Below are 26,815 nucleotides of genomic sequence, written 5' to 3'. Positions count from 1 at the left end.
AGCTATAAATTTGCAGAATTTTAAAATTATATAAAGGTCCTATCTCTTTACAAATAACACATTTCAAATAAGCCTGAAGTATGTGATGTTTTTTGAATACCCACAAAAGTATACTTGAAATTGTGTGAGTAAAATTTTAAGTGGTATATATATACTTACTTACTTTTTTATTTTTGTACCAGAGTGTCATCTCCAATCACTAACACATAAAACAATTAACAGCATAGGATTCATATATGAAATAAAAAACGGCGTGATGCTTGTGTGTGTATTATGCCTTGCTTTCTCCATTAACATTTTAACAGTACATAATAAGCTACTCAGTGTCAGATTAACTACTTATTCAGAATAATAATGGCTAAATAATCAGAAAGTTTAAAAAAATCAGGTTTTTTCTCAGAGAAAACGACCAAATGTAATGAGTAAATTGATTTGAAGTTTCTATCAAGTATCAACTGTTAAAGACAGTGGAAGGGCTTTACCAACATTGATGGCAGAACATCTGGATACCAAAAAATGAATGGTGCTGTCAGATTATCCATCTGTTTTGTCTACACAGTATGAACAGTCATATATTCAGAAACACTGGGCTGGTTAGCACAGTATAGACAAAACATCCCATATTTAAAGTTATTTTAGAGTTAACATCTGGATAGTGGAACATTTTTTCTTTACATCTGTATGTTTGTAAGTTGCACAGACACAGCTCTGATATACAAGATTACCATTGCATTTCTTTAAAAATTTGTACCATTTATAGTTCATTTGATATCATCTTTTAATTATATCTGCTGAAACCATAGTTTGGAAACACATATCAATGAAAAACCAGAGAGATGAAAATTAAAATTTTTGCATCTCAGAATAAATTTTATTGAACATTTTTAGAAAGGAAATTGAAAAAAAAATACCAAATGTAAGGATAACATTTTGCTTCAAATTTGTTTCCCTGATTGAGTCAGGATTTGGAAACTGACAATAATAGACACAGTTCTGTTTACGGGAAGTCAATGTTTTAATGCTGTTTAGGTGTGTGTAGAAAAATGTCTTGAGAAAAAGCAGAAGGCCTCGTTCTTTGAATTTCCATAATTTTTCTCAAGTTCTTCATGACCTATGAGCATTTATTTTATCATCCTTAGGAGCTAGCCTAAAGAATCTCACCTTGCAAAGTAAGGAGACATAATGTAATTAGTGACAGCAGTTGATAATATGACAACCCAAAGGGAAAAAGAAACTCTCTGGCATGATTTCCCCTGCATTAGTTTGTTTGTTTGTTTTTTTGTTTCCTACAAAGTACGGCATTACATTAAATTAAATTATTTTTCTGAAGATTCATTGCTGGACAAGAGAAATTTTAGTTTCCCTTCTTGTATGCCTTAAACAAATGCTCTCTGTGGAAAAATTGTGTTTAAAATTTAACATCAGGAAAAAAATTCTTCGTAATCCACTAGTCTTTCCCAAGAGAAAAAAAAAATCTCTTATTTCTTGTACAGTAGTGACATTTCTGCTGAAAGCATTTGTTTCAGCCAATTTATTTTTGTAGTGATCTTGATTTTATGCAGCCTCACAAGGCTCAGTTCAATTGACATATTTTTTGGTGTGAGCAGGCACATCTCCAGAACAAAACTAAAGTCCAGCTTGGGAATTGAATGCAGGTGTCTTCAGCTGTGCATTGAAAAAAAAAGGAAAGAAAGAAAATGAAGACGATACAGGACACACTGCTGAAAATATTAGCATGAATCCAATAAATCCAAAGCTGTTCGCTGGACAGAAAAGTAGCATAACCCTGTGCCGAACCCACTCTAGCAGAAGATTTTATTGACGCAATTGCCTGGAGTGCATTGGGCCACTACATCCATAAAAATAATAATTAAGCTGTGGGATGTATTACATTCCACAGCTTAGCACCTCAGCTAAGCTCAGAGCATTGATTAATATTTCTATTTGTATGTCTTGTTTTCTGTCATTGAGTAAAGTACCTATTGGCCATCCATCATCTTTCGTTTCCATTTTACTTTTATCAGTACCTCTATTAAAAGGGAATCAAGAGAGCAATGGAATTTCCTTTCTAATAAAACCACAGGAAGGCCTAACTCCTGAATGTGTTTTTCAGATTGAAATCATCTAGGTTTAGTTGTCTTTTTATTTGAAACTTATAAGTTCTAGTCATGCTGACTGATTCCATGTATAGCATGATGCACGGGAGATGTAAATATCACACTATCTGCAGTTTGTTTTCTAATCAGTGCTCACAACTCAACCTCCCATGGATCTAGGGAATTCCTTGCCCTAATGGGACCGATGGCAATTTCCCATAGGCACAAAGATCCGTAGATCTAGAAGCTGTCTTTCCCATACAACTCCTGTAAACAGCTGCGATGTAAACTCAGACTGCCAGGCAACCTCACATTCTGCTTGCACCCCTATTAACAACATCACTCTTGTGCCTACCCTGTAAGAATGGAGAACAACAGGAACAAAAATCCATTCTGTGTCTAGCAGAATGGAGCTAGAGCTCTCGATGAAGTACCCAGAGCAAGGGAACTACAGACTTTCTCTTCTTCATGATACTTGCTTTAAAAATTTCCCCAATCATCCATACAATGTTAATCTGATGGATATTTTTTTTTCTGATTTCTGCTACATGACTGGTAGCCATTATAAAGAAAGCCACCTTACTTGATAAGTACTGGTCTGCATTCCATTTTAAAGGTGAGAGTGTTGCTCTCCAAGTCCCAAGTTGAGACCTGGGGAAGATATAAGGCAGGAGGGAGCAGTAGGGAAGCTTCCACGTCACTTTTGAGGGGTGAGAGTTTCAGCCAAAATCCAGGCTGGCTCATCTGCATCGTTGTTGTCTGGTGCTTGTCAAGAAAATGCTAGAAGTTGCCAACACGAGTTCCAAAGGGAGTGGGGGAGAATCACAGAAGCCAGATAATTAACTCAGGAGAGTGCCTGGAACAGAAAGTCTGTAATAACCAAGCAGGATGGTTAGGAAATGAGAACCAGGTAGCAAGACTGTCTAGGATAAAGAAATTCTGAATCACCCTGAAAGCTAGACCTAAGAACAACAGATCCTTAAAAACAACAAAACAAACAAACAAGCAAAACAAAGCATAAATAGCCGGAAAAAGAACTTGTTGAGGTCTTGGGAGAAAGACAAGCCTTACTGGCAAGCTGCTTGCTATAAAAGCAATAATGAAATTTTCTGATCCCTGACATCTTTGATCTAAAACTGGTTTGCCCATTATCACTGAGAAAGCCTTGGTCAGGGCAGGGGTGGGGATAAATGGAAGAGACCTTTGAAAGCAGAGTATCTTATGTCACAGCTTGGGTGGGACAGTTTCATATTCTGACTTTGTCCTGGTATAATCATCAGTAGCACCTCCTTTCACTCTAAGTAAATGACAGAGTTTATGGCCATCTTATTTAGAGGGCTCCAGCAGGGGGAAAAAGGGGGAAGGAAATAAGAAGACAGCCATCATCTATGTATTCAACAACTGTCTATTGATCCTTTGCTCTGCCCCAGGCTCTGGTAAGACTGCTGTAAATTAGATAACCTTATCTGTCCCTCTCCCAGAGCCAGCCATATAACAGGAAGAAAGATAGCTACAGGAAAGCAAATACCAGACATAGTTGGATTAAAACTAATTTTATAAAGGATAACCAGGTGGCAAGTAGAGGCTGATATCAGAAAATAATGTAAATATTTCAGAAGCATGAAACCTAAAAGATCAAAAGCTGTAGATAATAGGGTGCATTATTGACCTTGTAGTCTTTGTAGTGAGCTGGACAGCATATCCCTTCTTTGCTCTCCACCCCAACTGGATGGGTATGAGTTGGTAAAAGTTTCTTTTAATATGTATAGGATAGATTTAATCTGTCAGCCCCTCCATCTACAAATATTTATTATTTCCTACATTGCTCAGAACACTTCACCTGTTGGGTACGTGATGGTAAACCAAAGGGCAGACCTTATGCTCACAGAGCTGAATTAGTTGAGTTTTGAGTAGTCAGAATTATCCTGAATATTACAGACTAGCATTATTGAACACCTGAAAGTGAAACCAAGCATGTGCCTTTTTTGGATATAGTTTATATTTTGTATTTTTTAAAAGGAATTGATATAGATAGCTATGATAAAAAAAAATATAACTTTTCTGGGCATCTTTTACTGGTTTCACATATTACTCTTGTCTTATGTTTAACAACACATGGTATGACAGAGTATGCAGGGGCAAGTATTTATTTTTGTGCTTAAGAACTCAAAGTATCTTTAGCCAGCCCCAGGTCTCAAATCTTGCCCCAAACTTCTTCACTGGGATCTCCTGCCTCTCTGTTTACCTGTTCCCTTTGCCTTCTGCTGCCTAGGACAGCACCCATTGCACCCTTCCCTCCTACTGAATTGCTGTCCTGTAAGAGATCAGGGAAGGGTTGGTGGGGCATTTACGGCTGTCCTCACACCATTGCTGTAACTCCATCATCTCCACCACACTGGTTTCATTATTAGCATCCCAGCCTATCTCCTCACCAGTCTCTTCCTGCACACCACACAACTTCCCTCCTGTCACAACATCCAAGATCTCCAGGATCAGGTGGGTCTCCTGAAGTTGAATTAAAGCTTATGTTATTCCACACCACCGGAACTAAATGCTATTATTTTAAAAAAAAAACTATGTGTAACTCTATTTCCTCTAAAAAAGAGAACTATTCATTAGATTAACCTGAGTTAATAACTACATGATAAACTCCAGTTGGTATAAGAGAAAAAATTATATATATAAAATATATGAAATACATATATATTATATATGAAAGAAAGTTTCGTATCAAACAACTAACTTCTAAGAAATCTTGTGGAATCAAACTCTTAAAACCACTCAATACCTTGTGTTTTGGTTCATTAATCACGTAGCAGGCTTCAGATCTTAATTTACTTTCCCCAATGGGAAGAGTACCCTGATGGATTGACTCAGCTATTCCAAACTACTTAATGGTTAGAATTTCCAGTTTAAATTAGTAACTTATCACAGTGGCCTAATGAGAGTGCTTTAGGATGATAACTGCTGTGACTCCGCTCTCTGGGGACTGAGGATCAATCCCCGGAACCAGTCAATCATTGGACCAGGTACAGACATTACATTTCTTCTCTTCCAGGACCTGCAACATTTAAGGATTCGAAAAGCTGCCATATTATTGGGAACCAAAGAACACTAGTGGTTGACTAAGCTGACTCACCTCAAAACCATAGCTGATACCCAAGTGAGAGTGAAAATTGGTTGAAATCAAAGAAGAAAAAGAAAAAAAACTCAAGTTCCTCAAGGGTAAGGACCAGCTTATATTTATCTCTGGAACCCTATAGTCTAGCATAATTTTTTGAAAGTTAAATGATTGATTTTCTGACTATAGGATTTTGTCATATTTACCACAACTATAAACTTAGGTATTTTTAAAATAAAGATTAAATTACTTTTTCAAACTTAGCCAAATTTGGTTAATTCTTCCAGATTTTTATGTGCTAAGTTATATTTTTAATATATAATGTCTATGTATGTACATTATACCTATATAATCATTATAATAAAATCATCACATGTATGGTCTGTGAAACGCAGTTACACTTCAAGAAACATTCGTGTGTCTCAGTGCTTGGAAAAGAGAGTAGAGACTGACAGATGAAGGGATGATGCAATGGCCCAGCCTTAGGACCACCCAGCCAATCCTGCCTTCTTTTCCGATGAACCTGAGACTCACCCCAAACTCCCTCTGAGACTATTACTCCAGATAACTGCTTTGAATAATCAGAACGGCCAAGAGATAAAACCTCCTTACCATCCTGACTAGCAATTCTCTAACAGAAAATAGTACTCAGATTTTTCAAGGTTTTTGCAAAGGGCTTTATGTGAGTGACACTCTTACCGATTAACAGTAGTCTGAGGCTATTCAGGAGATTTTTGTAAGCAGTGGTGGATTTCATTGGTCAGGATAGCCTGTGCCTGAAGAATGCAGTTTAGCAAGACAGATGGCTAACAAGATGTTAGCAAGTGACCACGCCCAGAGATTTTTCTCCATTAGATCTGGAAGCTTAGACATGCAGAGACACAGAGCATGTTGATATGAAACTAGGTGGCAATTGTTTTATGTGTTTGTTTGTTTGGGTTAAAAAACTAAAAGACTTTGTTTCTTGCAAAAGCCTGCTCTTAATTTTACCAGCCAACACTGCAAATATCCATGACATTGGTGTTAGGTAGATTGGGTAGGACAGGGTAGAGCTATAGTCACCCCTCATCACGTTATCAATACTGTTTTCTCATGCCTATCAGGTCCAACAATACCACTTTCTTATGCAAAGGACAGGTTATTTGAAGGATTATTCCCATTTTACTGAGAGACTGTCATTTGTCATCTAACAGTGATGTTGGTTGACTAATAATGCCACGGAAGAACACTAAAAATCTTGTTTATACTTCAATACTTTATCCAAGTTGTTTTAGAACCAAACATTTTCAAAAAGGCCAATTCTGTCTGTTCAATAATCCAGACATTTGTTTTAAATGGGAATTCTCAGGCTGAAAAGTGAGCAGTAAAAAGTAGAATTGAGCTAGATATGGACATGACAAGGTGCAATATTCAGTGTGTATATCAGATTTAATTTTGCTTAAGAAATGAATTTCTTCAGCTTATTTTTTAATTAGCTTAAGCAGCCACATTCAGGAGCCAATAACACAGACTTACGGGAACTGAATTACTGAAAGGGTTCTGCACCCAGGCTCTAAATCACAGGCCTTGAGCTGATCTCATAATTAACACCGAGCTGAAGCACTGCATCCAGTGCTGCAGAAAACACCACCAAAGAGCGGATGGGAAACACGGCAATCATTATACCCAGGCAGTAGCATCTCAGGGACTACAAAGCTTTGCTGAACATTGGGACGTCAGTTACATCAATGTGCTAAGCAGTTAATGTCCTGTCAGGCACATCTGTGTTTACTACCATCAGATACTCCCAGCTGTTCACATTGCCTCTGTTTGATGGTCATTCTGGGACCTGCCTGATGTTGAGAAGCGTGTTATTAGAGAAGTAAATTCCTTACTGAAGATTGATCAGGGAGGGATGTAAACTCCGGGAGCCTGTAGTTGGTTCATAAAGTTGAGGACATAGACACGTACTGGCAATTATAGAAGGTGAATTTATTTAGGACTCTTGATCAGGGCTTTTAGGGGTCTGTTATTGCTTTGGTTTAAATTATGCTTTGAAATCATTCCTGTAGTTAGATTCTTCTAGGGCACTTTAAATAAATATAAACCGTTCCTTTTCTGTAGGGACTGGAAGCAGGTAGGTGCCTTGCTGCTATACAGATAAGGAGAAAGAGCTGTTGATATGCCAAGAGCAGCCTCTTAATCAAACAGCTGGTTACTGAGGCCAGGTGCCCTATGTTTAAAAGAGAAAGGGTAATGTGTCTGTGCTGAGGATCCTTAGTTTGCCCCTCCCAGATCCCCTCTCTGACCCTCTCGACTATGCTCTGGGCATACAGAGCTCCTCAGGACTCCTGAGCCTTCTGGCTTCGACTTGTGCTCCGTCTTTGGGAGCCCCTGGCAGGAGGGGCAAGGAAGGTAAGAGAGCACTCTCTCCCTCCATCTGGCCTGCCCCACTTCAACTGGCTCTATCAAAGTTCATAGAGCAGAAGCTTCAGGACTCTCCTCTTTGGCTTTCTCTGAGCTTCGGGTGGTATCTGCAGCTCTGTTACTCCCAGGGCACTGTACTCACCTTTCTTCCTCTATTAAACCCTCCTTGAAGTATCCCGGTTTGAGTGTGTCAGCCCCAAATAAGCTTACAGGCTCTTTGATGGAGAAAATGAATTCGTACTACATAAACAGTAAGAAAAGTGATCAAGACTTGGGTTGTTTTGCAAGTGAAGAGCACACCTGAACCCAAACAGCTCTTGATACTTTACCAACGAATGAGGTCATAAAGTCTATGGTGTTTTCTCCTAATTCTCTCTCCTCCTAAAATATTTCTAAGATAGAGGAAAGGGAAGACAACCTGGCAAGTCAGCATCACTCACCAGAGTAGGACATGGTCTTACACAAACTTTTACTATGGATCCCAGGGGCTGTCCACCCCACCTCTATTCTTACTTTCTGTGCTCTCCCTGCCAGCCTAACAAGAATACTTTGGCATGTCCTCTGGGCAAGAGATACAATCTGATATGAACCAAAATGTTCTAGTGTGGGTGGAAAATGTAAACCCATTTTACAGTTAAACTCTGAACTGTTCAACCTTAGACTCTCCTACCACCACTTAAAACTGTGGTTGGCAATTTTGGTGCCCTCAAACGTTGGTTAAAGCAACTTAGCATATGCAAAGTATAAACATGCAAAAATACCACGCAAAGCAAGAGCAACCAACCACTTTCCTACTTAATTATTGTAGCAATTTCCTACTCATGCAATCATATCTGGTGGCCAAGTATCATGGGATAGGCTTTGGTTTTGATCACTAACCAAAGTGAAATTTAAAGATTGGTATGAAGAGGGAAGTGCTTAGTAGTGGTAGTGATGGTGATTACTGCCTTCTTGATAAAACTTTCATTGCTCCAGGGTGTAGGACTTGCATCTTTCGTGGAGTGACCCAGCAAAGCCAAATGGCTCAGAGTCCTCAGTAAGCTTCCCCTGGTTAGAATAAGGAGTTCTGCTGCTCGCACTGGTGATGGACCACCTTCCTGGAGATGCTCAAGATCTCCACAGGTACAGCCATTTCTTTTTTGGCAACTTTATTGTCAGACAACCTGCCTTCTGGGTATGTTGTTATCAGTGTAGTCAACTGATGTTTCTGACATTGTTCTTGGCAAGCTCAGTTTTCCAGGGCCCTGCTCAGGAAGAAAGCATGAAAAAGCCTGGCACTGTTTTATGCATTTTTCCTTCTTGTGTGTTATATTTCACAAAAATAGAGGTGGGGAAATTATACTTTAAAAGAATACATGGCACCGCTGAATAAAGAAAAGGAATGACATTCATCTACAGAAATCTGTCACTGCCAGACTTTCACAGGAGAGAGTCCTGAGGTGTGTGGAGTTTTAGCAGACTGTTTGCAACTGTTTAGTTTGCTTTTCTTTTAGTCATATGTAGTAGATTCACCAAATTTAACTCATAACAAAACTCAGATTTGCAAAGAAAACAGGAATACTTTGTCTTAAACTAATATGAGCTTCCAACCTTGTCATTATCCACACCTCCCAGTCCGAGATCCTGGCCAGCTCCCCATCTCCCACCTGATGTTCAGTAGGAAAAAAAAAATGGCTTAGTGTTCAATTTTGTTTAAAGTGTAATCCATTCTAGTAATTTAAACAGCCTATTTACAGTGTTTAGTAATTTGAGTAAGCCTTTTTTCCTCTGAGGTATCTCCCATGCCCTGTTTCTTTCCTGGTGATATTTTTGGGGGATATTGGTTGAAAGTGTGGCTTATGAAACTTTCCAGAACTGGAGAAGAGTTAGGGCCTTTCTATCTCAACTTTTCTGCCTTTTCTCCATTCATGTGTGGCTTACTCTGAAAGTGTTCACAGCTGAATTCTGCAGCGAGGTAACTCGTGATGTTGACTCAGTTGGGTTGGAGCCCATTAGTGCTCTCAGGCGATTTTGACCTCATTTGGGTTTGTGCTCCATCTGCAGATTTCTGTGAGTTGTGGCTTTGACTTCCATTTGACCCTATCATGGTTATCCCCTCAGCTGCCTGTGCTGTGAGTTATCTTACATCACACCTCCCTCTGGCCTCTTCTCCAGTCAGTCTCTACTACTACATGTTCTGTCTACACCAGTTAGGAAGCAGAGGTGCTTGGGAAAACTAAATTTCAGGGATTTCCTCCACCTGGATGTGGTGCCCCATTAGGTTGACATGATCTATCCTTTATCAGGGTAAGGAGGTCTCCTCTCAGAGTCAGAAAGGCGAATAATGGCAAAAAATGATACCCTAACAGTCCTTTCAGTATATTTAACGTGATTCCTCTTTTCTAAGATAATACCCACAGAGGAAACTCAAGAGACGTACAAACATGGCCATATAACCATCCATTCTACCTCCATGTCTCCTCACACAAATTTCCTGGGATTAGAAAGAAAGCCCTTATTTAAAGTACTTACTTATATCTTTCTTCCTCACTCCTGCTAAGCCCCAGTAATATCAGAAATGTCTGCTCTATACTATGTGTATTAGTCAAATAGAGTAATTCTGTTATAACAACCACCCCAAATCTTGTTCACATAATATTGTACAGATTTATTCTCAGTTCCACCACAGTCTATTGTGGACCAGGGGGTATACTGGGGACCAAGATGCTTTGATGCATAGAATTATTCAGGACCCTAGGGTCCTTCCAACTGCTAACTGTACCATCTTCTAGGATATCTGAGTTCTTCACTGGGTCCTCTGCATTTGGCTGCAGATGAGGAGAAAGAGACTGGAGGAGTGACAGGTTTGGATGCCAAGCCTAGAAGTGATAAGGATCACTCCATCCTCACTCTATTAGCCATTTACCTGCAACAGAGACTGGGAAACACCATCTACCTGGGTGTCCAGGAGCAATATGAGACAGGTATAATGAACATATGGTGGTGTCTCTATCACAGTCTAGTGACACAGTCTATTAACTGAGCCCACCAAGATTGATAGTTGATATTGTAACGGTAGGGGAAGAAGTGGGAGGAGGAGGTTAAAGGAATTTTAAAATCTGCTCTCAAGCTTTGAGCTTCCATTTTAGAAGCTGAATATCTTTCACTTCAGCCTCCTTTTTAAATGAAATACTAATCTCCACTGGGGATATAAGTATCTACTATGAGCTAGAGTAAATGTCTGGTATGTGGGCAGGAGCAAAGTATTTTTTAGTAATTTAAGAATTACCCTATTACCATATAATGTGAATAGATTTAATGATCCTTCCCCTACACAAATATAAATATGAGAATGAACTAGTATAGACAAGGGTCACTGAGAAAAGATAAACACGCTGGTTTAGAGACCACTTAGTAAAACAGTTTTGAAGATAAATCCTGGTCCACACACAAGGCCAGCCTCATAGACATGCAGCCTATACAGTCATTCAAAAGGGCCTCATGCTTGGTTCTGCTGTTGTCATCTTGAAATGCTTAATAATTTTTTAACATGGAGACCTTCATTTCCATTTTGCACTGGGCCCCACAAACTGGTAGCCTTTTCTGCCCACACATGATCATGCCCAAAAATGATAAGATAGCTCTAGATACTAAGTGCCTTCAAACCATGATCTGAAAAGCCCTTAGGATTTGGTGGAAGTTCCTCAGAGGTGTCTGCATGATGGAGATGGAGGGGAACCAAGCAGATGTTCTGCTGCCCACTTTTATTCATTGTGTGCATCAGGTTGATACATGACAATTCATGTGAGAAAGAAAGTCAATGCTAAAACAAAGTTGAAAGCCATTGAAATACAAAACTCCTCTCTGCTTTGAGACTGTACCAGAAAGTCAACTGTAGTGAGGTGAAAACAGATCTCAAACTTGGTTTCAGAACAGCTGGGTTTATTCCTAATTCTGTCATTTATTAACTTTGGGAACCTTACACAAGACATGATTTCTCTTAGTGTCAGTTTATCTCTTAAATTGAGATGATAATAAACTTGGTATGATTATTGTTTTCATTGTATAAAATAATATATCAATACTATATATAAATAAAAGGCACTATAATAGTATATAAACATAGTTTAAATGGATTTCTTTATTTTTAAATATTTTAATATAAAATTAATACAAAATTGATATGAACAATAAGGGTGTGAAAAGAAAGAATAGAGCATATTTGATCCCACATATCTTAACTATTTGCTGATTATAAGCCTTACATGACAAGTATTATTAATCGCATTATGTTGTCGACTCAGTAGACATATTAAAATTAAATGAACAAGATATCAGTCAACTGTGGTTTTCCAAAGAGTGCTTAATTAAGTGGCATTTGGTACTTAAAATATTGAGAAACATCACTTCTGTTCCCCAATGCTCCAGAGTATACTGACAGAATTAGAATCCTGGAACTCTGCAGCAGCTGCCTGCCACTCCCAGATATTTCTGAAGAATAAATGAATCTACTCTCAGCTAGTGTACTTAATGAATTCTAGAGGTTTTGGGCCCTCTGTGGCTTTCTGTCTTGGTGACTAAAGGAAGACAGGTCCCATTTGGTGTCTCTTCCTTGATTTTGCTCCTTGAACTATAACGACACAGTAAAGTGAAAACCCTGTACAAGGAAAAAAGACTTTCTCCCTGGAGCAGAGCTTCCCTTATTTTGTTCCCTCCCCCTGCCAATGGATTCAATCCTGGTTTTTCAAGACCCTCCCATTTCAGAAGGCTCTTCCCAAACAGCAGACAGCTTTATATCTCTCACCAGTAACTTGGGAGAGAACAGGAGGGACAAAATAATAGGAAAGAATTCGAAAGAAACAATATTTTCCAAAGAGGAAATAAAGCCCAAAGGAAACCAATTTAAAGAGTACTCCACTGGCAGGAAGAGCCCTCAGCCTCTTCACTTTTCTCCCTCTTCTGTAGGAGAGTGGTTCTATTGTCCTTGTCTTTGATGCACATAGCAGAGGTCTTTCTGGTTGGAGGCAGAATGAGCTACAGATAGGAAAGGCAAAGCCTTGAGTTCTCCATAGAAGTAAGAGTTTACAGTCAACATATATCTCTGATTTTATTTGATAGATCATTCTTCCCTTGTCATCCCCATATATGATGACTTACCAGCATGCAACTGGTAGACCTGGGGTCTCATATGACTAAGTAGATATTGTCATATTGACTTAATATTGATGAACTGTCAGAGGGGTTATTGGTAAGAAAACCAAAATGATGATGATGATATGATAGTAATATGACTGACATTTTTAAGCATGTATTATTAGACTAAGAGTTGTTATGTTATCTTATTTCACCTCCATTAGGTATTATAATAATAGCTAAATCAAAGAATTTAGCTATTATTATTTTCCACATTTCTCAGTGAGAAAATAGAAGCTCAGAAAGGTCAAATGGCTTCTCCAAAGCTGCACAGTTTGTTCCTAAAGAGGGCCAGGACTTATGCCCAGGATTCCTGGGAATCAGAGTCCCTGCCCTTAGCCTTCTCTTTACTGCCACTTTCAGGGCATAAAAATAACATGGCTATGGGAACCATAAAAAGATAAAAAAGACCACTAGACTTGACAACTCCAAATTTAAATTTACATCTAGAACTACAAAAAGACAATGTACGTTGACTATTTTCTGGCAAATTTGATCTGTGATTAGAGTCAGAGAAAATTCATCAGTCCTACCCGCTGGCTTGGTGATTAGTGATTTCTTACTTTGAACAGTGTCTCAAAGCTATGTTAGTCAGAGAAGGCATTGCTTTCAGTGGGGAGGAGGTGATTTTTCTAATTCTTCTTCATCTTTCAAATTGGAAAACACAATTTGAATTTATATCCTGGCCTTGCAAATCCACCAGGAGATCTCTTTAGCTCAAAGCTTCTGTTTTCACAATAAAGCTCACTCACCCCATTCATGCCATCACAAGAGCATGTATACCTTGAGCCTTCAATATAAATCACATTTAATCACACTTTGTTTACATTTTTATTAGCTTTTAAGAATTTACCTTTGTAAGAGTTAAAAAGAAAATCTACACCTTTTACATTTTGGTGTCTGATTCAAATAAGAAAACATAGATCTAAACAATCATAGCCCTCAGAGTATAATCAGCATTTTAAGGTAAAAATACTAGTTCTCCACCAGAACCTCTGGCAATAAAGCCCATCAAATATTCAAACAAAAATTTCCTGCTAGACGATCCATGAAGGCTGGGATGATGGGCAGCCTGCTTCACCACTGGATGTTCCTAGCCTGGTGCAGGGCGCAGCACATGCCAGGCAATAGTCAAAGAGTTTGGAAGAATAAATACAGAGTTTCAAATCCTACTTGTTCTCTTTATAGCCCCTTTCTCATATTCTGGGGCTGACACTGCAGGCAGAAATTACCACTGGCAGCTGGTTTTAGTTGACAGAATAGTCTCACAAAACCTTTTTTATAAATTGAAATTTCAGTTCACTGAAATGGTTCCATCACCCATTATCATTGATCAGTGATTATAGTCAACACATTGTGCCAGGTTACACATGGTTCCTACCTCCTTTATGAGATTTTGCTGTGATTTGGGGCCTTCACTAGATTTTGACCTTCTAACAACCACCTGCCTCAATAGGCTGTCTAGACACACTGGTTTAATAGAAATAAATTGTAGCAAATTTGGGATTGGTAGGATGTTACTGAATTTGGGATTGGTAGGATGTTACCAAATTTGAGATTGGTAGGAAAATAATTAGATTTAACATGCCAAGCCACTTTGTATCCATGATGTTTCTCCTTAAGTCTTTTATTTTGGTTTCTTATAAATGCCAAAGTTCATTTAATTTCTTCTACCTCGTCATTGTGGTACAAAAACTCCCAAACTCCCATCCTCCCTTCCCAAGCAGGTACTGAGAAATAGGTAGCATACATAACACGGAGAAGAAAGAGGTCACAGCGTATACATTTTTTCTTTCTCTTCTGTTTTTCTCATAGACCTGGCCTGATTTCTTTGAAGCCTTAGGCCTGTTTTCAAGGCTGCTTTCAGCTTTATGTAATTCTAATGGTTCCTTCTTTCCTTGAGCTCCACATTACACATTGTTAATGCTAAATAAATGTTTCCGCCATTCTTGTCACCATTGCTTTCTTACTGGGTTTGTGTGCATTACTAAGTCCAATGGCAGAATCTCATTTCTTTGAATAGCTTAGCAATTTCTTGCACCTACCATAAAAACAAGCAAATTGACACCCTGCCAGGAGTAGCCAGAGGAGATCTTAGAAGAGAGTTCATAATGACACTGTTGCCATATTGCATGCCTGTAAATAATTCATTAAGTCAACCACCCTTTTGTTTTAAGCAAACACAAGCAGATGCCATTTTAAATTGGATTCAGACAACAGTCTTCAGAAAAACGTTATTGTAATATGACACTTAAACAGAATAACATATTTGCTTTATTGATTTTTGCAGTCATAATACACAGTGATTACTTCTGTTATCCATTTTGTCTTACTCATGGGCTTTGTCCTTAGGTCTTATTATTTCATATTTGTGGGAATATGTGTGAAATTTCATTGTTAATGGCAAGAGTATGGAAAAGTAATGAGATCAATTCTTAATCAATCAAGTAAACCCAGGTGATTTTCCTGGTCAACACTATCAGCAGGTCTGTACTATTAGCACCAGAAGAGGAACTCTGCTGACTTCAAGAAGAATATTCAAAAGAATATATGAAACCAGATTATTAAGGGAAATGGAACAATTTCCAAAAGAGAAGCACCTCTGTCATCCTTAAAGGATTGATGAGTTGCTGTCTTTGAGATAAACCAATGTATATATAACAGTCACATAAACTTTGGGGCCAAAAATTTAGGTTTACATTTTCTAAAAGTAAAGACTTATCTGTGCTGACAGGACACTTTATTTGTTGAATTTATGTGTTTATTTATTAATATGTCTTGTTCTAGGAAATATTTTACCTGATTCACTCCTTGAAGTGGCCATTTAAAAAAAATCTGTGTTCAGTAAACTGACTCATATTGATTATTATTGTAGTTTATAATCTTAGCTGTAAAGTAGAATCACATGTGGGAGCCTTTACAAAATACATATGCCCTGTGCCAAGGGGTTGAATTTAATTGGTCTGAATGGGCCCTGGGCAATAGATTCCATAAAAGCTCCCCAGATATTTCTTATGTGCAGCCGTGTTGAAAACTATTGCAGTTGTCTATTGACTAGATATTCTCATTTATTTGGGTGATCATCGTAACTGGGAAATTTTTAACACATTGGAACCTAGTTATTAGGAGACCATGGGTTATCATTATTATCAGTATAAAGATATGTACAAAATTATAGGATGCTGAACTGGAGGCAAGTTTGGAGATAGGTCTTCTCCATGGTATAAATGAACAAAAACTCTAGAAGATCACAATGCTAGTTAGCGTTAAGTCTAAATTAGAATCTTAGAGTATATCTCAGAATTCTGACCCAATTGTTACTCTATTATATAGAGAATCTGAATTGGCCAAAGTGGACATAGTTGTAATACCATTGGGTCTAGTCTAGCAAGAACAAGAGGTATAGAGAAGAGAAAGCAATCAAGGGCCTCTGGGAAAACAAGAGCTCAAGTCTGGAAGGTCAGGGAGCAGAGAGAAGGTTGAAGGAGGTTGAAGAGTCAAGGGTCAGCTACAAAGTGGGTGCTGCAGAATATGACAGCAGGAACCCAAGACAGAGTCTGGATTTAAAGTAGTCAGAGTTTAGGCAAAAAGTTTAGACACAACATTGTAAAATGACTATAACTCAATAAAAAAAAAAGTTTAAAAAAAAAGTTCAGGAACAGGCACAAAATGCAACAACCGTAGTAGAGGTGGAGGTGCTTCTTAGAATCAGTGAATGAATGGTGTGCTTCCTGAGTAATGTGGGTTGGCCCAGACTATGGGCAGAGGCAAGGTAGTGTGCCTGGCTAGAGTCAGGCAGAGATAGGATGGGGGAAGCTGTCGTTGATAGTCAACACAGCTCAGTCAGAACTTCAATGCCTAATAGAATCCTTGGGGGATACCCTTGTAAAGGGAAACCCTAACCAGAAGTTGTGGTATCACCATTAGTGAAACAGTTAGAATATTAGTACAGGGTTTATTTGTTCCTCCAAGGTTCTCATGGTGGTTAAAATGATTTTCAGCGACCCTCCTGACCTATATACCTAAGGAAACATTGCCGACTGCCTCTTTTCTGTTATCTATTAAAAAAAAATAGTAAAACTAAAACTTTGAAATGATCTGCTATTACTGTCGCTTCAAATGCTGGTATGATACTCACTTCAGTAAGATTATTTTTGTCATTATATAGATAATACATGTTTATAAGCTCTTAACTTTCTTGATATTAACTTAAGGAAGCAACTTTATCTCCTTTTCTTTGTAATACTTTATAGTGTATACTTTCCTTCCTGGAAAACAAGTGTTAGAATGAAGTATTATAGGTAAACTCTTAGGGATGAAATAGAAGAATAACTAAATTTCTTTTTTAAAATAGATGGAATAAATGTATTTTTCTCTCTATATTTTATTCTTAAAAAAATCATTTTGTGTTTAAGAAGAATCATTCCGTAACATATATGCAAGGTTTTTAATTGTGTGTTCACTCAGCAACAGGTTTTTGGAAAAGAAAATTTTAGACAGCATTAGCATAGCTTTGGACCTAAAACTATATGAGTTAGAAGAAACATATATGCTCATTCCTATCCAACCTCCCCCCTGCAACTTAGATTCACATGTAATTAGTTGTTTCTAACTCCTTTGAAGAATTGATTCAGTAATATAATCATCATCCTTGTGTAGTCTTGGGGAAGTCAAAGTGTCACATATTAAGGTAGCCATTTGAAATTGTCTTTCTCTTCCAGAAAATTTTGTTTCAATGTAGTTTGGTTATTTAGAGAAACATTCAAGAATTTCACACATCATTTTAGCCCTGGGTGTTAGTAATAGTCTAATCTTGATAGAGTTTGAAATTGTGTCATTTATGTGATACCTATGATATACTGATTTTTTTTTTTTTTGAGAGCAAGAAGAACAAGCACTGAACTCTCTTTCAGAGAGATATACAGCATTAATAACCCCAGGCTGTTTTAAGTCACAGTCAATCTTTATTGAAGAAGTATAGAGATTATACAGCAATTCTTAATTTTTTTCCTCCTAGAATTGCAAACAGATATCTCACATATACATTATTTGAAGAAAACAGTGCATTCACACTTTAAGAATATGCCTAAGGTCATTACTTCCCCTTTTTAAAAAATTCTTTTCCATCTGTGCTCTAATGTACAGTGAAAAAAGAGCACTCTGTTGAATTTATCAAATCCAAGAAGGGTCTCAAATTTAAACATTTGATGGTCAGAAGTACATAGTCCTCCATATAAACACCAGGTTGTCAGTTTTGTAGGGCAAGCCTGAGAATGCCTGAGGATGAGATGCAGGATCTGAAGAGCTGTACAGTACATTCTCAGTCTTACAATAGTAAAAAATTAGAATCAGCTGAGAGCCTATAAATAGAATTAATAAACAAATTGTTCTATAATCATAACAGACATCTCTCTGAAATAAAAAAAGAGCAAACTAGTGATATGCCCAACAATTTACTGACTGAAAGAAGTCTTACACAACAGCACATACTATGTGATTCTATTTATATGATGTTCTAGAGAAAAAAAAGTCTATGGTGGGAACAAAAATAAGAACAATGGTCATTTCTGGAAGTCTGAGGGCAGTATTGACTGGGCAGGGGCCCTAGGGAACTTTCTGGAGCGATGATCATGTTTGATAACTTGTTTATTATTAACTTGCATTTTTCAAAACTCAGAATGCACATTTAAGCTGTGTTCTTTTCATTGTATGTCTATTTTGCATCAAAAGAAAAAAACTACAAACGGTGAACTCTAATGATATGCATGCTGAAGTATTTAGGGGAAAATGTAGTAATGTCTGCTATGTACTTTGAAATGCACCAAAAAATAAGATGGATTGATTGATTGTGCAAGGGGATGGCTAGACAGATGGACAGATGGTAAAGCAAGTACAGTAAAATGTTCATGGTAGAATCCAGGTAATGAGTATACAGATGTTCAATGTAATATTCTTTTAAGTTTGCTGCATGTTTGAATTTTTTGTAATAAAACATTGGAAGAATGGAAAAGAGAAAAAATATTTATAAATCTACAGGTGATTTTCTCAAGAAATCTTAGCCTGATGATTTGCTGTTTCATATATTAAGATATGTGAAGATGTCACAAAATAGTGTTCAAGTATCAACATTAGCCTCAGGGTGATTGAATTTAGTTCCTCATCATGCATGTTTGAATTGTGAACCTTACCAAGCTAAAACACGAGAATGTCTTTTTTTTTTTTAACTTAATATAAACATATTCTTTGACTTTTTACTTGAAGCATACCCCACTACTGATAGTGATTTTTTGAAATTAGAAACCAAAGATGAATAAAAACATTCTTAGTTGTGGAAATACCCTAATAGCTCCTAATAGGTTTGTTGTTTGGTTTTTAGCCAAGATTGGTGTTTGGCTTTTGGGGGGAAAAACTTTTCATTCACTCTCTCTTTGGGAACAACCATCCAGAAGTCTTACAGGTTCTCCCTCCTGTCAGAAAAATCTGGTCATGGGGTTTTTCAACAATCAGTAAAAATACTTACACTGATTTATCTGGAGCCTGGTTTGTCTCAACATGATTCCTTCAAACACCTCATTACTAAGTTGCTGTTCAGTTTCCTGAAGGCTGTTGCCATCTGCAATTTTCATAGCTTTTAGAAAATGAAGGACAGTCCATATGTGGGCTGTAGGATGATTGATAGTAGAGTCAGATTTTTGCAGTTTGTGACAGGAATGACAGCTCTCTCAAGACACTGTTCATCGTGAGCCAATTCAACATATCCTTCTAAATGTTTCTTTTGACCTGGATTTATCTGTTGCTGAATAAACAATCTTTCCATATTGTCTTGTATAACGTCGGATCTTTATGCAGTGTTGTCTCTGACTTTTAAATCTCCTTGGCTGTTGCATTCCTGCAACTCTACCCTGCAAGGTCAAGGATAGAGCTGTTTTAACAGTGACGGCAATCTGTGCCTTCAGTTTATACTGGTTTGTTATTGATGGAGTATAAACTGTGCAATTGCTTTGCCATAAATTTCTCAAGATTGATCCTAGCAACATTTAGCTACACACACATTAAAAGCTAGGAAATTTGGTACAGATCTACCACTACTACTACCACCACCACTACCACTACCACTACCACTACCACCACTACTGCTACTACTGATGATGATGATGATGATGATGATGATGATGATGATGATGATGATAAAAATGCCATTTCATCTTTTACTATCAATTATAGTTCATGCATTTTGATTGTTACCTAATCTATTATGTTTTCCTTTCCTTCACTGTATGTATATCTAAAAGGGAATAGGAATTGATTTTGTATTTGCTATCCTTTCATCCCTTTTCTCCCAAATTTTCTGTGCCAGAGGGAGAGGTCTATTTGGACTAAGAAAAAAAGCCTCATCAAGCAGGAGAAATAGCCCCTAATGTGTTATTTATGATAAGATTTTTTTTTTTAATGAGAAGACAGTCAGGATACCAAAGATGGATAATCTCAACATATGCTTCATTTAATCTCTTTGATTGTTGAAAGTCAGACTGGTTTAAAAAAAAGAAAGCCTGTTTTAACAGGAAGAGTAGGAACTTCTATACAGACTAGCTGAAATAGTATTCAGTCTCTATAAATAGCTTGTAATACATCCAAAAAGAAAAAAAAAATTCCTTTTATCGTTTTCACTAAAGCCATGTACCTTGAATATATAAATGAATCACATGGGCTCCTTTATCTTTATTCTGTCCTTTATTGTTTTTCCTTGTTTGTAAACAGAAGTTTTTATTTTAGAAAAAACTGCATGATTGTTCTGATTTGTTTCATACCAAGTATATATCTGTGCCTGCCATTTTCATGTGCATTCACACAAATCTTCTATTCATTTAGCCATCTGGAGTAAAGAGACTTTCTTGTCTGCAGTGTTTCATATATTGGAGACTTCAGTTTTGTCTGACTGTTTCACTGTAATCTGATTTTTTCCTTGTCCATGGTATATGTTACCGTTTATTGTTGTTAATTCTATACCCCTCAATAAAGTCTGTTTTCATGTCAAAACATTTTAAAACTAGAAGGGACCTTAGAAACACCTCATACAAAACTCTCCTAGTTATAAAGAATGAGACCCAGAGCCATAAAGTCACACCTGGAACCCACATACCCTGACTACCAGTCTAGGTCTTTTCTTGTTGCAGGGCTGTATATGATCTTAAACTATTCTGATTCCACACCTGCTGTCTTTAATCTATAAGTAAGGCAATTATTAATTTTCTGTAGATAAAAGAGTTGAGTTATGTACACTAGGATTTTACAGAGTATTCTGGGAGTTTATTTTTCTCATGGAGTCCAAGAGCATAATTTGGAAGCTACTTATTTAGTATTTGAAAGGCACTGTATAATGCTCACACGCGTGCTCTCTCTCTCTCTCTCTCTCTCTCTCACACACACACACACACACATACACCCCTCTATCTTTTTCTCCCTCTTCTTTCCCTCCCGCTTGCCAGGTACTGTATTAAACACTAAAGATACAATGATAGATGAGGCGTAGACTCTGCTATAAGGAGCACATGCTTCTTAAGGAAGACAGAAAAGTAAACCCATATGATGTTTGAACTCAGCTTTACTGAATGAGGTGCCTGCAGCACTAGTAAGGAGAAAGGAGAATTTGCAGAATGATCTGGGAATGCTTCCTGAAGGAGGTCATCCTTAAACTGAATCTCCAAGGATGAGGAGGAATTAGCACATAAAGGACAGAAGATATATCTTGGTGGATAAATATCATTGGCAGCAACCAGGTGCCAAGCCAATAAATTTCCTTTTTATATTCAATTGAATAGTATCAAAAGGTATTCATTGCCATGTTTGCTATCACAAGTATATTCACTATATTTACCTTGTTCTCATCAAATATATGTAAGTAGCAGCTGATACTGGAAAAGATGAGGGAAGAGACACAAAGTTGAGAGAATAGAGAGTTACCAAGTATCAAGTTAGTAGTTCTAAAACCCTCAATCATCTCCATCCCTTTCTAGGTCTCTGATCTTGAAAATAGTGTGTAACTTCTCTGAACATTAGCCTACTCAAGCTTTAATTGAGAGAGAATAGTATCTTTACCTCTTCACAACCTAATGGTGAATATCAAATGACAAATAAGGAAGTACTATAGAAAGTATGTAGCATTACAATGATACAGCTATTGTTATCTATACAGAGTGTACATGTAACAGCTCTCAATGTGTACTGGCAGTGCTAATGTTTATCTGTACATCCTGGGAATGGAGGGGGCCTATGCTGTGTACCACATTGATAACACATGTCTGTTTAGTACATAGGATTTGTACTTTTCCTTTACAGTTCTTTTCACACTTGTAATACTTAGTATGTTTTTTCTATTAGATCTGAGATTATCTTATTCACCTCTGTCTTCTCTGCACCTAATAAATTGCCTCAGAATATGCTGAAACTGGAAACTAATCCTAATGAGTGAAGAATGAAATTTTTAAGCCTGAATTATAGAACTAAGTGATCAGTTTTCACTAGCTCTAGAGATATAGTTTTTTGTTCATTGTACACAACACAATGTTTGACTGCAGAAGTTAATTTCCAGTGGGTTTTTTCAGATGGTCCTTTGGGCCAACTGTGATCCTTTTTGAACATGCTTAAGAATATCCATAGCCACATCCTATTACTCCAGGATATTTGCTAGGTGCCAGTATAGACATAGGGCATGGAATTAGATCCTGTGCAGAGAAACAAGAAGTATCCAGTAGGCATTTCCTATCCTATTTAAAGTTACCTGACCATACAAAGCAACATATGCCTAAGAGAGCAATAAGAGATTCAGGCCAAAACAGTGCAGTGGTTTAAAGGCAGGGGAGATGTGGGCTAGTTAGAGAATGAGTTCATAGAAGATTACAATTCTAGCTAACATTTTTTGAATGCTTGCCAAGGCATCATTGTTCTAAGTTTTTCACATATATTAACTCGTTGAATTCCTACAACAACACTTGAGTTAGGTGCCATTCTACACTCATTTTAAATCCAGGAAAACTGTAGCTGAGTCAGGTTAAATAACTTGCTAACAGAGCTGAGTCTGAACCTTTAGTGTCCCAGTGCCTTCGTTCATAATTCCTATCCTTTGCCTCTTCCAATAGAATGTTCAGAGCCCAGTGAGATGTGGCCATTTAGAGAAAAGGCCCCTAGTGAAGGGGTGGGGGAAGAGTAAGAGCAAAGGCACGTGTGATAAGGACAGCCCAGTCAGAACATGGCGTTCCCACTGAAGAATAGGGAAAGTCTCTTCTGGAAACTTCTGATGAGCTCACCTATGAAGCCTTGAGTGATAAGCTGAATTATTAGACTGTATTATTTGGGCAGTGAATACTGGTGATCATGTTTTCGGTGGAGCTTGAAAACATTAGCACAGTGATTTGCAATAGGATCTGTACCTTCTGGCCTTTTTGAGGCAAACTTTATTTTTCCAGAAAGAAGAGTGTGCCTATATCTGAAAACTTTGCTGTTTTCACCAGTCTCACCAGCACTCAACTGTACTCTGTAGCAGCCTCTGATTTCCACTTGGACATCCATGAGTTTCCTAGGCTAAGCTGATCAATGACTTGGAATCCTCCAAAAAGAGAGATGTCAAATTTGCATTAATATTAGGACTTCACCTGAGGTCTTTAGACAAAGGATAGAGTAGGGGTGTGGGCAGGAGCTGGCCTAGGAAGGAGTCCAACACACAAGGCAGAGCATGAGAATAACAAATAGAGTTCAAACCCTCATGATACCACTGACCTCAGAATCCCACATGCCTGAAGCCCATCCAACTTCTGGACTTTTCAGATGTGTGAACCACTACATTCTCTTTGCTACTGAAACCAGTTAGCATAGGCTTTCTATTCATTTCAATAACAATCACCCTAAGTAATCTGTTGGCCAATGCTAAGGATTTCCCCTTGGTTTTAGGACACAGAGAAGTTCTACCTGAGCTAGGTGACACTGCACATATTATCTCCCTTTTTTATGCTCCCTCTTTGTGACCTCATCACCAGGACAAATCCCAGTGATTTTTCATAGTTCAGCTCTGAAGCCTCAAATCCCAAGTCAGTATCTTCTTTCCCAGGACTCCTAAAGTCCCTGCAATCTGGAGCTTGTAAAGCTCTGGGTGACCAAGGAATGGCGGTATATCATACCCAGGGCTTTGATATCAAAGTACCCAGTGGAGGCCTCATCCTGTTCAAATGACAAATTAAAATGAATCCCAGAGCTTTATTCTCTAAAAACATACGACATGTTTTCTTTTTGAACCTTTCGTTGTACTGTCTTCAGAATCAAGCTCTCTAAAGAATGTTATTATACCTTGAGCTTTTTGACACGTTTCCTAATAATTTGAAGCTTCTGACATTTATACAATAAAAGATGGCACTTCTGGAAAAAAAAAATCAATGAATCTTTTTGGCAATCGCCTAACTCTGTAGAGATGAAATTCACTTCCCAGACAGTGCTCTTCCATATCAAATACAGAGTCCCACAGTATAATTAAGATAGTTGTAGAACCATGTATTTTATGCCTTCACTGTCTGCTTTCAGCTACCTTGCGAAGTTCAGAAATAATACGGAGGCTATGTCTTAACTAGGGTAGATACATTTGCTAAGCAGAATGGGATGAGCAAGAGCTAGGTAAAGGAATAAAATAAATCCACCAGAAAACCAAGAATGTCTGCATTCCTTCTGATATAGAAACCTTGCTGATAAAAAAATAAAAGAAAAAAAAAAGGCTCACCTCCAGTTACAATTCCCAGGAGATTGGCAGCTATTACCCCCTATTGAGTTGGTACTTACCATATAGAGCCTGAACAATTCATACAGGAAAATAAACCATAACATTCCTGTTTATTATTACTTTAGCTGAGAGGTGGTGACATTAAACAGTTCTGCACTGCTGCTATCAATCAGCAGGCTGGGGAATGCTCTCAGCATGGGACTAGGACTCCTTGGAAACCGTGCTCATCAAAGCAACCAGCTGTCAGAATTCTTCAAATTAAACTGTTATTACAGTAGTATTCATTAGTCAGTTACTATTAAGATATTTTTATGTCGGCACCATTGACATTGGCTGTTGCTTTTTAACATGCAAGTTACAGATAAACATGATTCAGTGGCTCATGTGAGGCTGACAGACTCTATTAGAACTTGGTGTCCCTAGTCTAACGGCTGCAATAAAGGGCTCCTGTCTTCTCCATGCATGTGTGAATTCCTCTGGGAAGTCGGATGTTTGTTCTGCTGGTTGGAGTGGGGAGAAGGGGAGTAATAATATATTTCAACACTAGTGTTTGCCCAGCAAAGTGATAGCTCAACATCAGAAATGATAACTCTTAAAGCTGTTCCTGAGCCCCTGATGACAGTGGTTTATGCTTCTCCAGCTTGATGGTTTGGATTTCCTTTTTGTCTGAGTTGCTGGGCATGTTTTTAACTTTTTCCTGAAATCCAGACTCAAACAAATGATGTCAGATGGGGTGTGTGGAGAGATAAGGAGGAAAATCAGTATACAAGTTCTGGTAGGAGAAAAAATAGGACAAGACTTGGGTTCTTATTAACTTCAGTAGTATCCTTGGCATTTGGAGACGTTCTTAAGTGTCAGTTTTTAGTTTCAAGGCAAATTTAACTAAATAGTTTTACTTCAACTAGAAAAAAAAAATGTGTGTTAAATACTCACTAGCCACGAAAGAGTAATGTATTACTTACACGCATAGCACAAACTCATTCGCCATAGAAACCACAGACCGTCTCGGTTTCCCTCCCCTCATGTTAATCCTCATACAGTGTCTAGAATTCTGGTCTCTTTAGTGTAAATGGAGAATATTTAGTCCAGATTGTTTATTTTGTAGATGAAGAAAATGAGATTCAGTGCATTAGGTAACTGGTGTCAGCCTTAATTTTGTTTACCCCCTATTTTCAAAAACATCTGGGAGCTTCCATTCCACCTAGTAGACAAGCCACTTCCTAGTCCTCACATGCATGAAGATGCCAACAGACAGTAAACAGCCCACCTTTGCTTCTGCTGCAAGGAAGTGTGGGACTAGTTATTTTCTCTGACCCAGAATCTGAGGTCCCCATGGTTCACCACGGGAGTCAAGTATGAGTTGGTGTGAGGGAGCTAGTATGAACCATTGATATCCTATTACTAGCATGTGAAAGTATGAAGTTTTCAGGAATTTTGCCAGTCATTGATGTCATGTTAATAGCTTGAAATGGGTTATGGTGATACGGACTATTTACACCATGGAAATTGACAGACGCTACAAATTGAGCAGTGTTGGTGGTTGTTTCTTTTGGAAATATGTTTGTTATCCATTCATCAGCACATGACTGGTTTGCTGCTGTGTCTTCTTTGCTGCCTCCAGAACACAGGAGAGTGTACCCTGCTGATGAGCCTTGCCACAGCCACCCCTCATGAATGCATTCATTAACCCATGGCTGAGCTGCCAGATTCCAGGTGCTTTGGCCACCTCCTACCATTGTGCAGAATAAGTCAAAACTAAAATTCAGCTCATGCCTTTCTTGGACACCTCACTTAAAGCCTGCGTCTGTCTGGAAGAAGGAACATGTTTTTCTGTATCTCTCGAAGGGACTCATAGAGTTGTGGGGGTTAGGGGTTGGATCTGCAGTCCTGTGTCTGTCAAGAGGGCAATTTTTTCTTATTTTCCTAGAGAGACCTGCAGGCCAACAGTGGTACTTCGTATGTACTGGGAACACAGCAGTGAGCATGTCAGAGTTGTGATTTCACAACTTACCCTCTAGGAAGGGGATAGTGAATGTGATAATTTGAGAAAGTGATGGCGCCAAGGAGATGGAGAGAGGTGGACAGTAGGAGCAAGAGAGGTAGGGAGCTTCTTTGGGTCACGAGTTCAGGACAGGCCTCTCTGTGATCTTGGAAGAGAGCACTCCAGACAGAGAGAACAACAGCAAATGCCCAAAGTCAAGGGTGAGCTTGTATTACTCAAGAACCAAAGACATCCAGCCTAGCTGGAGGAGCGGAAGA

At 38.1% G+C, this 26,815-nt stretch overlaps 1 long non-coding RNA gene across 1 annotated transcript in view; it reads left to right on the top strand.

Moving 5' to 3' along the window:
• LOC105082070 (uncharacterized) overlaps window positions 1-26,815 on the top strand; it is a 788,258-nt gene that overhangs the window by 385,213 nt on the left and 376,230 nt on the right. The window contains exon 4 of the long non-coding RNA XR_012505614.1: window positions 5,155-5,321. This is a non-coding gene — a long non-coding RNA (uncharacterized LOC105082070). The remainder of the gene's footprint in view (window positions 1-5,154; window positions 5,322-26,815) is intronic.

This window comes from Camelus bactrianus, chromosome 3, assembly GCF_048773025.1.
Source record: "Camelus bactrianus isolate YW-2024 breed Bactrian camel chromosome 3, ASM4877302v1, whole genome shotgun sequence".
In the NCBI taxonomy this organism is placed as follows: Eukaryota; Metazoa; Chordata; class Mammalia; order Artiodactyla; family Camelidae; genus Camelus; species Camelus bactrianus.
The sequence above is the reverse complement of the archived record's forward strand: the minus strand, read 5'-3'. Positions and strand labels throughout refer to the sequence as shown.